A 16,579-nucleotide genomic window follows, 5' to 3' on the forward strand; every position below is an offset into this window, starting at 1 on the left:
GATTCATATGTGTGAAACACTACAATGATATTTTAATTGGTGATACACATATGGTACTGGTGATTCATAAATATTGATTCATATAATTGGTTCTTTTAACAGGTGATTCATAGGGGTGATTCATTTATTTGCAGATTAACTGATTAATTGGTGATTCATATTTTTTTGGTGATTCATATAGGTGTTACAAAAAGGTTATCTAAACAGTTGCTAAATTTGTTCCTTTTTTGCGACATTGATATCATGCATCGAGGAACCAAACAATTGCTAAATATGATCTTTCTTTTCGACATTGATATCATGCATCGAGGAACTAGCAAGGTGATTTCCGTTGCTACCACAAATGTAAGAGACTTGAGGAATACATTGACATTCCTTACTGATAACGATGATGCTAGGGTAATAGGAAAGTTGATTGCAAAGATATCAAAAGAAGCTGATGTCTATGCCATTGCATATGAACCCGGGAAGAATGAGAGAATAGAGGTCAGACTTGGGATTATTCTTGATACTATTCAAAAAAGTGGAATCATATTTGTTTGAAATTTAACCTTGTATACTCTTGACTTGCTACCAGCTACTTTAGATATTTTCAGGATCATTAATTCCCAACTATTAGAACCCATACGCCTTCCTCTGTATTGGAGTTTATCTTTGTAGCATAGGATAGCGTTATATTTTGCCAAAAGATTATTCTGTTACTGTGGCAGTGGTGACAGCTATTTCAGAACCATGTTTAAATTTGTAGTCCTCTTTGGAGAAAATATAAGGCTCTAACAAGATCAAAATGGGACATTGTTGTTAAATTTGTTCAAATGAGAATGGTGCACCAGCAACTAGCCATATAATAAACATTACTGCTGAGTTTAAGGATTTTTTTGTGTAGAAATATAAAAGAACAGCAATTGTATTCTTCTGATACCAAACTTTTTCTTTTCAACATCAAAACAATCCCTCCAAAATTAAATTAAAATGCAATTGTTTCCAAGAAAACATATTCAAACCAAATGCATCTATTTGTCTGGTGTGTGTGCATTTCTGTGTAGTTTTCTGTCAATACTTACCACCACACATCAAGGCTCGATTTGTAGCTAGTTCACAAAAGAGACAAATATGTGTATATGTGTGAGAGAGAGAGGGGGAGATAGAAACTCTTGTAATCTCATTTATCAAAATTTAATCTCGTCAATGATAATAAATACAGTGGCAATAAGACAATAATACAACATGTGTTTTCTTCAAAAGAACAAAAAATTAAAAGAGAAATGAAAATAAAAAATTCTTTAAGTAGACTTCTATAAAAGTAGAATCTATAAAGATACATTGTTTTGCTGAAGACACATAGCAAGCACCAACATGCAAACAATACTGGTATACCTGAACTCCTGGAGAGAAAGGAATAACAAAAAAAAAGGTTAGTTAACAGTGAGATCAATTAAGAGCAGAATAAACATATCATGCGTCAAAGCAAGCCCAAGTTTAGAATTCTCCATTACCATTAAACTTAATCGTTCTGCCTCTCTACAAATGAATTCTCGGGCAGCAACCTGTAACATACAAGAAAAATCTGTATAAATTTCCAAGAAAGTAGAAGTAAAGTATATGTAGAAACAAAATTTAATTATTTTGACAAACAAATATAGATGGGACATAATGAAAATACAGAATATATGTCCATACCAATCAACGGAGAATATATTTAGCCATGTAAATACATTTACTTTAGGGCCTATGCTTTCTAGGAGTTTCTTAGTTCTAGTAGGAGACTTTTATGATAGCACAAAGTTAGAGAGCTTCTAGAACTCTTAAAGTTTTGGTTTAATATGGTTAATGAGGATTCATATAGCCTATCCCGACTTATTTAGGACTGAGGCCTAATTGTTGTTTATATAAATAAACTCAAGACCTGCTCATTACATGAGCTAAAATCTGCAGCCAACCACAGTGAATCATCTATATACTCCATTATTAAGGAGACAATTCTCCTAGATAAGGCAAAGTTAGGACCAAATCTAACCATACGAATCGTGATAAATCAAATAATTCTCCATGGACAAGACATATATGCAGAAATTGTTTAAACTCTTGTAAGGCAAAAATCACAAAAAATTGACAGATATCCCCAGCATCACTTTAAACAAAAACACAGGTGTCTCAAATCTAAGTGTTAATTTACTGCTCTCATAATGTAGAAGAGATCTAAATCGCATAAGACCTAACATTTGAATCACCAATATGAATCACCATTTATATGAATATCCAATTACATAAATAACCAGTTATATGAATCACCAATATGAATCACCATTTATATGAATATCCACTTACAAGAATAATTAGTTATTTGTATCACTTATATGAATCACTTGTTATTTGCATCAACAGTTACATAAATCACCAATATGAATCACTATTTATATGAATCACCAACTATATGCATCAATAATTACATGAATCATCAGTTACATAAATCACCACTATCAATCACCATTTATATGAATCACCAATTATATGAATCACTAATTACGTGAATCATCAGTTACATTAATCACCAACACAAAAAAACAGTTATATGAATAACCTACAATATGAATCAACAATTAACTAATATACAAAATATTTCTCTTTCAATTGTAAACAGAATATATCAAGTTATAAGCATCACCAATATGAAACACCAGTTATATGCATCACCAATATGAATCACCAGTTACATGAATCACCAGTTATATGTATCACCAATATGAATCACCAGTTATATGAATCGCCAGTTATACGAATTTGTTATATGAATCACCGATTATACGAATCTGTTATATGAATCACCAGTTATTTGAAACACCATTTATATGCATCACCAATATGACTCACCAGTTATATTAATCACAAGTTATATGAATCACCGGATATATGAATCACCAAATAATCATACTTACATAAATTCCTAAATCTTTGTTCATTGTATGCAGAACTAGATTTCAAGTGGAGGCATATTTGTGCAGATGTATCAAAGTGATACATATGAGTTCCAGATATATCACTATGATACATCTATTATCAGATAGTTAAAAAAAGTCAGCAAATCAACTTACCATCATGCGCGTGACTTTGCCTCGTTCAAAATCTGAAGAAAAAGTTTCACAGTCATATAATTATGAATCTCCAACGCTGATAAATTGCCTTAAATAATGTATTTGGCATGAATTCTTTTCAGAGAAACGTCAATTTTCAATTGAATTGATATGGCATCCATTAAATTACGGTACAGTGTTTTTTCATAAATTACAATACCGTCGACCCGATAGTTATCGTACCTTATTTTTTAAACACATTCTCCGAAATGACACAACAACACCGTCACGAGTTCCATTGAAGATTACCAGAAATTTTAGAAGGAAGATCGATTTTTTCCCCAAAATTCAAAAAATTTGATCTTGTAATCTAGTATAGTTCAAAAATATTGGTTTGCTTCAACTTTGAGCTCTTGTTGAATGGAATTGCGTTTTAACGCTTGTAACTATTTTGTCGTGATTTGCGTTGTTGAAATCAGAAAAAATCCATTACTTCCTTAAATAAAGATCTGATCTGTTTCATATGTATCACTTTTTTATATGTATCACCGCTTAACATATGTATCACCATTTCAAAAATTCGAGATAAGATGTAATTAGTAAAATAATTAAAATTTTATTTAATATCACTTAAAGATTCAGGGATTTATGTAAGTTACTCATAAATTAATTCTCAAAAAATAAAAATTTTATAACCAAACGGTCTTTAGATGAGATAATTTGGTACAGGGCCCAAGACCAAGTTTCAATTGAGAGGATGAACAAGTTAAAAAGAAAGTTAGATGGATTTCTTTTAGGGTAAACAACATAAATCCCAATATTTTGCTACCTAATTATCCTTTTTCCCAACTTTTATATTAATTACTTAATATTCAAATATGATACATAAATTTGGTCTGGATACATAACCGACAGATACATAACTACCAAACTAATTGACTATAAAAAAAAAAAGGAAAATAACAGTAAAAGGGCAAATAACGAAGCAATTAATGTAATTTTGATTGAGATATATCTCTTTAATCCCTAAAAATTAGTAACAGATTCATAATTCAAATTTGAATCACCAAATAATCTCCCTCAATCAAAATTCTCCAAGTTCTTCCTATCTTTATTATTTTTGGTGAAACTTCATTGTCGCTAGCATATCCTTTCCTAGCCTTGACGACACCATAGTTCCATAAGAATATTGTGTATCTCTTTTGATGATATTCTGCATCAAAATCAGATGAAGGAACCGAACTATCACTACGAAACTCAGCAAAACATATTACAAAAACTCCAAAGTCCCTAAATATGTCTGATACTCACTAATTTGAATGTATCGGATGAAAAAATAATATAAATCAACTTCAACATTGACTATGTATCAGAAGTAATGATATATCCTATACTTTTGTATCATACTCATAATGTTTAATGTATCAGGTGTAAAAGAAACTACAAACTCACATACAATTTTTAGAATGTATCATATAAATCTAAAATCTCGACAAAATTAGATCTAAGTATCATAATAAGTATATTACATGTATCAAGTATAAAACTGAACCATAATCACATATATATTGTATTATGTATCATAAAGCATGCAAGGACTCATTAACCTTGAATCTATGTATCAGAAGCAGTATATTGAATGTATTATATCTATAAAGAAACAAAATCACATGTAAAATTTATGTTGTATCAGAATGCATGCAGTGTCACAAAAATTGATTTTTGGTAACTTACTTCTTCCTCTTTACAGATGCAATAATCGATTACTTCTTCATCATGGCCAAGTCATTTTGATATTTCAATCTATTTTCACGAAAATCAATGTCGTTCATATCATAATGAAATGGTGAAAATTAAAAAAAAAAAGATAATGGTGGAAAGATGGAGTTGTTAGGTCTAATTGAGTAGTAGATGAGAACATGGTGGAAATTCAAAAGAAAATTAGTGGAAGTTGTAACTTGAATGTTGAAGTAAAAGACAAAGATGAGAACATTGTGAAAATTCAAAATGGGTGAGTTGAGAAAATCGTGGAATATATTTCCTGATTTTTTTACTTGATTTGCGGCACAATAAGGGGATGTGGGTGGGTTAGATGTATCAGAAAAGAGGCAACTATTTTGAGTAAAAAAGGATTTTTATAATTAGTTTAGTTGTATAGTATTTTAAGTAATAATAGAAACTTAATGTGTGATTATAAGAAATTTATCCTTTCTTTTAATATCAATGCTCATGAACTCAAATCTAATTAATAATAATACTAATTTTTAGTTTAAATATCTGGGTTTCTAGCTTGTCATCCAAGTCTTAGTGCATTGACCTTAATAATTCCCTATTTCTCTTTTAATACTCTTTGTTTCAATTTCTATTGCATAGTGATGTTGCATTTTTTTAACATTATCACACTTATAATGGTGCACTCATTTTTGTCCCTTAAATGTTGCACCATTCCACCTTCATTTTATGCTCTCTCCATTAATTCATAAAGTAGCATAATAATTTTACTAAACTATTATCAGCTTCCATTAGTTCAAATTTTTTCTATATAATTAGAGGAAGCAACTCATAAATAAAGATCCAAGAAATTTGTAAGTCTGAATGTTTTTTGAAACAATATAAGTGACTGCAGAGCAAACAAAATAAGAGAGTTTATTAGTTGAAGGGAGGTGTTTTTATTGTGGAGCTTTGAACTCAACTCTTCTCCAGAGTTGTTGAGTTATTGTGAGAAGGTTGTTGTATTCTGGAGGGGACAAGTCAAGAGTATTACTGCTGAACTGGTGAAACACTTGCTGCAGTGGGCTTGAATCTCCTTAAAGAGAGCAAGATATCCGCACCTCAGCCGACGAAGAAGAAGATAGTCTTTTATATTTTCTTCACTTATAATTTTTAGTTGTAAGTTTATTGTAATTTCACCAATAATTTTAAGGAGACTCAATGGCAATAACTGAAAAATTTGCGGATGTCCATATGGGAGATCTCAACAAGGCATTCCGGTTCAACGGTACTCACTTTAAGAGGTGGAAGGGTAAAGTGTTTTTCTACTTAAGTCTTCTCAATATTTTTTATGTGTTAACTGAGAAGAACCCAAATAAAGTAGATAACTCTTCCATGACTGACGACGAACTTATCTCTTTTGAAGAGAAAGTTGAAAATACAACGGTGACTCCTACAAGTGTCGGTATTTTTTACTTAATTGGATGTCTGATAATTTTTATGATTATTATGATAGAACTTACTGTAGTGCAAATAAATTTGGAAAGCCTTGCAGAGTAAGTATGACACTGAAGAGGTGAGGCGGGAGCGAAAAAATATGCGGCTAGCAGATTTTTTCGTTTCCAAATGGTGGACAATAAATCAGTGGTAGACCAAGCTCAGGATTTCATAATGATTATTGGTGAGCTTAGGTCTGAAGAAATAAAAATTGGAGATAACCTTATTGTTTGTGGCATAATTGATAAACTTCCACCTTCGTGGAAGGAGTTTCAAAAAACTATATGCCACAAGCAAAAGGAAACTTCTCTTGAGACCATGATAATGAGAATCTGCATGGAAGAAGAAGCAAGGAACCAAGATGCACTTTTGCAAACAGAAGAGAACAACATCACACCGAAGATAAATTTAACTTCTTCAAATAATGTTACCCCTGAAATTAACAAAAATACTACTTTGAAGCCTAAGAAGAAAATATTCAAGAAAAATGATGGTAAACATCCCAAGAACAATTATGGTCGGAACAACCAAGCAAAAAATCAACATGTACAACAAAAAGGGCCATGCTTTGTCTGTGGCAAGAGTGGGTATATTGCTCAATTTTGCAGGTTTCGAAAATGTGGGCCTACACCTCAGGCAAACATTATTGAAGAACCATTTGTGACGATGATAATAGACATATATATGGTAGAGAATGTTTATGGATGGTGGGCTGACTCTGGTGCAAACCGTTATGTTTGTTATGACAAAGACTGATTTAAAAATTATATAATTTTGAGAAGGCCAAAACCATCATGCTTGGAGATTCACACATAACTAAAATACTTGGAGTGGGAGATGTCGAGTTGAGATTTACTTCTGAAATGGTATTAATCTTAAAAGATGTACTTTATACTCCTCCTATGAGAAAAAACTTGATGAAAAAACTTGATGTCTAGTTTTCTTCTTAATAAAGCAGGCTTCAAACATATTATTGAATCTAATCAGTATGTAATTGTGAAAATAATATTTTTGTGGGGAAGGGGTATGCATGTGATGGTATGTTCAAGTTGAATGTTGAAATGAATAAAACATCTACTTCTGTTTACATGCTTTCTTCTACTAATTTTTTGCATGCTCGTTTGTGTCATATAAATGATCGTTATGTGGGAATCATGAGTAGTTTAAAATTAATTTCAGTGATTAAAAAAAACTTTGAAAAATGTGAGGCTTTGAGTAAAGCCAAAATAACAAAAAGGCCTCATTTTCATATTGAAAGAAAAACTGATTTATTAGAATTAGTTCATAGTGATATTTGTGAACTTGATAAAATTTTAACTCGTGGAGGGAATAGATATTCTATCACTTTCATTGATAATTTTTCTAAGTATAAATATGTTTACTTAATGAAAAATAAAAGTGATGCTTTTGAGAATTTTAAAATTTTCCTCCATGAAGTTGAAAATCAATTTAATAGAAAAATAAAAAGAATAAAAAGCGACAGAGGTCGTGAATATGAGTCACACGAGCTCAATTCTTTTGTTAGATCATTGAGTATAATTCATGAAACTACTCCTCCTTATTCTCTTGCATCTAATGATGTAGCGGAAAAAAAAGAATAGAACTTTGGTTAAGTTGACTAATGCCATGTTAATTGAGTCTTGTGCACCTTTAAGTTTTTGGGGTGAAGCTCTTTTGACAGTTTGTTATGTGTTGAATCGTGTGGCTCATAAAATGACCAAATTAACGCCTTTTGAATTGTCGAAAGGTTATAATCCAAATTTGGGATATCTAAGAGTTGGGATTGCTTAGCCTATGTAAGGTTGATGGCTTCCAAAATCTCTAAGTTGGGTAAAAAAGTTACTACTTCTGCTTTTCTTGGTTATGCTTCAAATAGTACGGCCTATAGATTTTTTAATCTTGAAGACGGTGTGATAATAGAATCAAGTGATGTTATTTTTCATGAAGATAAATTCCTTTTTGATTCTAAAAATAGTAGGGGTCAAAGGACTAAAGAAAATATTTTGTCACTACCTAGTTCTTCTACTTCTACTTTAAATGATAAAGAAAATGATGATTTTGAGTTAAGAAGAAGTAAATGAGCTAGAGTAGAAAAAGACTTCGGTCCTGATTATTATGTTTTTAACGTTGGAGATGACCCACTCACTTTAAAAGAAGCTTTGTCTTCACATGATGCTATTTTCTGAAAAGAGGCTGTAAATGATGAAATGGAATCGCTAATTTCCAATAAAACTTGGAAGCTAGTTGATTTACCATCGGGTTGTAAAACAATTGGATAGAAATGGGTCTTACGTAAAACATTAAAACCGGATGGATCTGTTGATAAATACAAAGGTAGGCTAGTGGCTAAAGGTTTTAAACAATAGGCCTAGAATTTTTTGATACTTTTTCACCGGTAATGAAAATTACATTCATTAGACTTTTAATTGCTATTGCGGCAATTTTTGATTTACAAATTCATCAAATGAATTTAAAAATTACTTTTTTAAACGGAGACCTAAATGAGAAGATTTACATGGGATAACCCGAGTGTTTTGTTGAGGCTGACCAAAAAAATGAAAGTGTGTAAACTTAATAAATTCCTATATGGCTTGAAACAAGCACCAAAGCAATGGCATGAAAAGTTTAATTCCTGCATAATTGATAATGGGTTTAAAATAAATGAGTGTGATAAGTGCATATATCATAAGTCTTGAAATAATTCGCATGTTACTATCTGCCTATATGTTGATGATTTATTGATCTTTGGCTCTAATATGAATATTATTGATGAAACTAAAAATATTCTTAGAAGCCATTTTGAAATGAAAGATCTTGGTGAGGCAAATTTTATTCTAGGAATAAAAATTACTAGAACATGTGATGAAATTTTCCTTGACCAGTCACAGACTCACAGTATGTTGAGAAAATATTGAAAAAATATAATTTTCTTGATTGCAAGCATGTTATAACTCCATTTGATTCTAGTGTTCACTTGTTTCCTGTTGAAAGTGAAACTGATGTAATAAACTAAAAGGAATATGCTAGCATAATTGGAAGTTTGAGATATGTGGTTGATTGCACTAGGTCTGATATTGCATATGCAGTAGGAGTACTTAGCAGATTTACTAGAAAGCCAGGTAATGAACATTGGCATGCTATAACCAGAGTAATGAGATATTTAGTTGAAATGAAAAATTATGGTTTGTTCTATAAAAAATATCTTATTGTACTTGAAGGCTTTTGTGATGCGGATTGAAACACTTTATCAGGTGATTCCTTATCCACTACTGGTTATATTTTTACTTTGGATTGTGATGCTATTTGTTGAAAGTCTAAAAAGCAAACAATTATTGTTAACTCTACCATGGAGGCTGGACTAATTGTTTTTGCTTCAGCTAGTGGCATAGCGAATTGGTTGAGAAATTTGTTATTTCAAATACCTTATTTTGAAAAATCAATTCCTCCTATATTAATTTATTTTGATAGCACCGTTGCAATTGGTGGAGTTCAAAACCGTTATTACAACGGTAAATCCATACCTATACGGAGAAAATACAGTAATATGAGATCATATTTGACAAACGGTACTATTAATGTTGATTATGTCAAATCTTGTGATAATCTTGCAGATCTATTGACTAAAGCTTTAGCAAGAGAAATGGTCTAGAGCACATCGAGGGGGATGGGATTGAAGCCTATTGAATCTTGAGTCATATGTGAGAAAACCCAACCTGGGGACTAGAGATCCTATAACCAGGTTCAATGGTAAAGACGAATTACATGATGACTTATTGTGAAAAATGAACTATTTATTTATCCCTCCGTTTGATGTGAGTGCATTTGCCTGTAATGATTGTTGTCACACCCCTTTTTGATCGAAAAAAATTGATTTTAGGTTTGAAAGGGCTTTTATTAAAGTGACAAAAAATGAAAATTTATTTTCGAAAAGGACTATTTACATTTAAACTCAGAGTCGCCACTTGGCATAATCGGGTGTGTCAAGTCACCTTTGGAAATTTTTTTTCAAAACTATATTTGAATCTTTTAAACTGATCCGTGAATAGAGATTCCAGTTAAGGAATTCTGTTGACCGAGGGGAAGCTGTTAGGCATTCTCCGTCCCGTGGTTCGACCATGGTCGTTTGGTGAAGCATATCGGCTAATTTGATACTACAATGTATAAATCACACAAAGCGCGCAAAACAATTAATCAAGCAAACAAAACAAAATAATAGTGTCCAGTCCAATTATACAGTCCAAAATCAAAAATATAAAAATATGAATCTTATTCTAACCTACACTAATCCTAAACTAAGCTCTCGTGTTTTACCCGATGCCTCGGGCCTTGATCACGAACCTCCTTCAAAGACAATAATACGTCGGGGCATTTCCCGGTAAATAAATACATGAAACTTTGAGGCATTCCCCGGCCAAATGAATACCCTTGAATCAAATACGAGAAATTAGAAGACATTCAACACACATTCCACATTCGAACATTCCACAAAACACTTATTCCTAAATTTGCCAACCCAAACCTATATTTGCCTATCTATTTCAACACATCATAATTCTATCACGTCCTAACAACATTCATGCTTAAGTCGAATTGAACAAAACAATAATAAACCAAAATTGATCTATATTCAACCCCTTTTATCAATTTATCAATTCCACCCCTTCTAACTTCATTTTTATCAATCACACCATCAAAGCTACTCTAATTCATTCCACATATGAACGAAATCACATCGGCAAACACATAGTCAAAAATCAACAAATCCAACAATCATAATCAACCCACAAATAATCACAACCAATTAGACAAATCAAAAATAAAAAAAAAGAATAGGTTAAGGAAATGGACCTCGAGTGATGATCAAAATCAAGTATTACTGGATCAAGAAAGACAGAATCCGTGCCGAAGAACCTCGAATCAGACCCAACAACAAAACAAATCCAACTCGAATTGGGAGAAATACAAACCCGAAACGAAAATCGAACTTAAATTCCAAAACTAGTATCAAGCTCGATGAGCTAAAATGGAAATCGCAATAAGAGAGTCAATGAGTTCAAAAATCCAGTGGACCCTTCAGAATAGCAATAAGAACAGCGACTGAGTCTTTTCTGGTGGATTTTAAACTTAAAAAGAGGACCCTTTGCTACACCTGAGCTCCGATAAGCTCGGATGCAACCGAAAATGGAGATGCCATCTGCAGCGATGAATTTTTTGGTGAAAAACTTGTCCAAATTTCTCTCATGCATGTTTCCTCTCTGTTTTTATCTCTCAACCTCGAATCTCACTCTCTATGCTTCGATCCCCTCTTTCTCTCTATTTTTCTCTCGACCTCGCTTCACTCTCACCCTATTTTCGTGTAATCTCCTATGTCTATAGGTGTATTTGAGAGATGTACGAATATGGCATATTTTATGTGTGTCTTAGTGTCGATAGATGGGTTATTTTCCTTATCAGTGAGTGTGAGGGTATTTATGTATTGTGAGAGGAAATAGTGAGGGAGGCTTCTGTGTGTGTATATTATATTCTAAAAAAATTATAATTAGCAAAGGAGAAGTGTATGTAGAAAAAGGCTATCTCACCGAGGGCCTTTATAAGATGAATATAATGAATGTTGAAATAAATAAAAGTTCAAATTCTTCTTTCTTGCTTGAGTCTTATAATTTATGGAATGAACGTTTAGGCCATGTTAATTACAAAAAGGTACGAAAATTGATTAACTGAGAAGTTTTGCCAAACTTTAAGTGCAATAAATCAAAGTGTCAAACGTGTATGGAATCAAAGTATGCAAAGCATCCTTATAATTCCGTTGAAAGGAATGCCAATCCTTTAGACTTAGAACACACTGACATTTGTGATATGAAGTCAACTCCATCACATAGTGGGAAAAAGTATTTCATAACTTTTATTGACCATTGCACTAGATATTGTTATGTCTACTTGCTAAATAGTAAGGATGAAGCAATAAATGCATTTAGGCAATACAAAATTGAAGTAGAAAATTAGTTAGAGAAAAGATAAAAATGATAAGAAGTGATAGAGGCGGAGAATATGAATCTCCCTTCGCCGAAATATGTGTAGAGAATAGAATTGTCCATCAAACTACGGTCTCATATTCACCTTAATCTAATGGAATTGCAGAAAGGGAAAACTGAACTTTAAAGAAAATGATGAATGTCTTACTTATAAGTTCAGGTTTATCGCAAAACTTGTAGGGGGAGGCTATCCTTACAGCCAACCGAATACTCAATAGAGTTTCCCATGGTAAGACACAATCAATCCCTTATAAAAAAAATAGAAAGGAAGGAAACCCAACTTGAAATATTTCAAAGTGTGAAGGTGTCTAACAAAGGTCCAAGTTCCGATGACAAAAAGGGTTAAGATAGAACCTAAGACGGTGGACTGCGTGTTCAAAAGATATTCTAAAAGTAGTAAAGCATGTCGGTTTTTGGTTCATAAATTCAAACTTTTGGATATTAATGAAAATACGGTAATTAAATCAGATAATGTTGAATTCTTTAAAAATATTTATCCGTATAAAACTAGACATGAACAGTCTAGTGGAGGGTCTAAACAACCTCGAGATGAACCAAGTGAGAATATACATAATGAAGAAAATCCAAGACGCAGTACACGTCAAAGAACGTCAACTTCATTTGGATCAAATTTTGTAACATTTCTCTTAGAAAATGAGCCTCAAATATTTAAAGAAGCAATGTCTTCATCAGAATCATCCTTTTGGAAAGAGGTAGTCAATAGTGAGATTGATTCAATCATAAGCAACCATACGTGGGAATTGGTTGATCTTCCAACAGAAAATAAACCTTTAGGTTCTTAATGGATCTTCAACAGGAAAATGAAAGCAGATGGTACTATTGATAAATACAAGGCAAGACTTGTAGTAAAAGGCTTCAAACAGAAAGAAAGCCTTGATTACTTTGATACATACTCTCCGGTAATAAGGATAACATCGATTCAAATGTTAATTGCCTTGGCAGAGGTATATGGTCTTGAAATCTATCAAATGGATTTGAAATCTATCAAATGGATGTGAAAATCGCATTCCTAAATGGAGAATTAGAGGAAGAAATTTACATGGAACAGCCTAAGGGTTTTGTGGTTCCAAGAAAAGAAAATAAGGTGTGTAAACTTGTTAAGTCACTTTATGGACTAAAAAAAAAGCACCTAAGCAATGGCATGCAAAGTTTGACCAAACCATGTTGGCAAATACATTCAAAATTAATGAATGTAATAAATGTGCTTATATTAAAGACACACCAAATCACCAAGTCATTGTGTGTTTATATGTGGATGATATGTTGATCATCAGTAGAGATATTTCAGACATAAATGCAATGAAATGAATGCTTGAGAGCAAGTTCGATATGAAAGACCTTAGAGTTACGGATGTGATCTTAGGAATAAGAATCCATAGAACACCACAAGGGTTGGCATTGTCACAGTCTTATTATATCAAAAAGGTACTTGACAAATTCAAGTATATGGAATTTGGTATTTTCAAGACTCCATTGGATGTGAGCTTTGCACTTTGAAAGAATGAAGGTAAAAGTGACTCACAATTGGAGTAGCAAGAGTATTGGGACATTTAATGTATATAATGAACTATACACGACCAGACATAGCATGCGCTATTAGTAAATTGAGTCGATACACGAGTAATCCCAACAAACTCATTGGATGGCAATGAAAAGAGTTTTGGGGTATCTTAAATACACTCAAGACTATGCCTTGCATTATAATAAATATCCCATGGTACTCGAAGGATATAGTGATGCAAATTGGATCACTAGATCGAACGAAGTAAAATCCACAAGTGGATATGTATTTACTACTAGAGGAGGAGAAGTCTCGTGAAAATCATCCAAACAGACTTGTATTGCTCGCTCTACAATAGAATCTGAATTTATCGCATTGGATAAAGCCGGTGAAGAAGAAGAATGGCTCCAAAATTTCTTGAAAGATATTTCTTATTGGCCCAAACTAGTGGCACCAGTATGTATACACTGTGATAGCCAAGCGATAATAGGCAGGGCAGGGAGCATAATGTACAACGGTAAATTTTGTCATATATGACGGAGACATAATACCATTAAAGAACTTCTCTCTAGTGGAATTATCACTGTTGACTATGTAAAGTCAAAGGATAATGTGTCGGATCCACTTACAAAAGGCCTATCTAGAGAAGGAGTGGAAAGGCATCCAAGGGAATGGGTGTAAAGCCTAGGACAAGTCAGCATGGCGGTAACTCTACCTAGAAGACTGGAGATCCCAAGAGCTAGGTTCAAGGAGATCAAACAAAGTTATGTCTGACAGGTTCAACATTGTCAATTACCCAACCCATTATCATGATGTAGACAATGTTGAGTAAACAAGGATAAGACTTAAGGTGAAAAGTCTTTTAATGATTATCTAAATTTTACAGATTTGACCAAATAGTTTAATCTATAGGATTGAACGTTTAGAAATCACCTATGTAAGGGTGAAGTGGAAGCCGCTTCAAGGAGAATATTAGTAAAGGCCTATTCTCTAAGCTCTCATGAAACTAGGATGTGATCATGGCTGAAAAGAACAAAACCGTGAGAACTATAAATGGTAAAAGACTGGTTGGGTGACATGTGTTGTCTAGGTATACACTAAAGCTCGAGGGTTCAAAGATATCAAGTCTATCGATTGACCGAGTGCATCCGATGCATGTTCACTACTGAAAGTTCAAAGGGAAACCCACTTATCCAGATGCAATCAGTCTTTACTTGATGATCACATACTTATCCATAAAAATTTTATGAAAAATAGCCATTTTCCATTCATGTGGGGATTGTTGGGTTCAATGTATATGAAAAAAGTGTGAATGAAAAATGGAGGGAAAATGTGGAGAGAAGGGAGACACTAATTTAGAAAGTGTACTCCCAAATTAGAAAGTTCACTCTTTCTCCCACATTGGTAGAAGAAGAGAACTTGTGAGTGTTTAAAATAAGGAACACTTACTCCACATGGTAAGTGAGGCAAGAAATAAGAGATGCCTCGCGTCGTCATCGTCGTCATCGCTCGGCTTGGCTTCGGCTTCAGCTTCGGATTTGGATTTGAATTTGTCAAATGATCGATCGATGAGATCTATCCTTTTAGACAAAGTTTATTTGACAGAAATTCAGTAATTCAATTCAAAAATACCAAAGAGAAAAATGTAACTTTTTTTTGTGTTTTGATACTCCATTTATGTGCATGCATGCAGATTCCGAAACAGTGTTTCAAAATAGTGCAGTGCTAAAATGAAGGGATGCAACCCTTCAATGAAATGACACACTAAACCATTATCACTATTTAGGAGAGGCACATGTTAGCTATATAAACCTACTTTCATCCACAGGTTTAGGTACGAATTTTCTAAAATATGAACTCTTTTCTTGTCTTGAAAAACTTTCTGTGTGATCTATCAAACTATTGAGTGAGTTCGCTGAATTCAACAATTTAAGGTACCGTATTGTTCGGATTGAAGGTCATTTTATCCTGGGAGAAAGATTCTAAAACCTCGGGTACAGTAAGGAGAATTATTCCTTAAGGACACTCCGTGAATTCGGAGGACTTGGTCTTAAATTCTGTTTTATCTCTTTTTTGAATCTTAACACACTTCTTAGATAGATTATTCGTAATCTAGTGTTGAAGGTGTTACAGAACTTCATAAGTATTCTTGTCTTGGACTTGAACTAGTGTTGAAGTTTGTGTTTCTTATATACAGATTTTTGTACCCGGATACATAAAAGATAACAGATCTTACCCTAGAAGAAGAGAAACCAGAAAATATCGAGGATGCAGATTGAAAATACATCAATTGTGTTGCTTGTGGTACCATTCGGTCCTTCCTTGGAAGAGAACAAAAGTATCCATTCATAAAGGAAACTTCTGTTAGTAAATTGTGGAGGGCATTGGAGGATAAATTTTTGAAGAAAAATATTCAGAATAAACTTTTTATGAAGAGAAGAATATTTCACTTCACCTATGTTCCTGGTAACACAATAAATGATTATATCACCAATTTCAATAAATTACTTACAGATTTTCAAAATATGAATGTAATTTTTATTGATGGTGATCTAGCGTTAATGTTGTTGGGGTCACTTCCCGATGAGTACGAGCACCTTGAAACAACCCTACTTCATAGAAGGGATAAAATTTCTCCAAAATAAGTTTGTTCAGCTTTGTACAGCTATGAACAAAGAAAGAAAGAGAAATAGAAGAGCGGAGAAGGAGAAACACTAATAACGAAGGGCCATTCTGAAAATCAAACG

Source organism: Capsicum annuum, chromosome 1 (assembly GCF_002878395.1).
Source record: "Capsicum annuum cultivar UCD-10X-F1 chromosome 1, UCD10Xv1.1, whole genome shotgun sequence".
Taxonomy (NCBI): domain Eukaryota; kingdom Viridiplantae; phylum Streptophyta; class Magnoliopsida; order Solanales; family Solanaceae; genus Capsicum; species Capsicum annuum.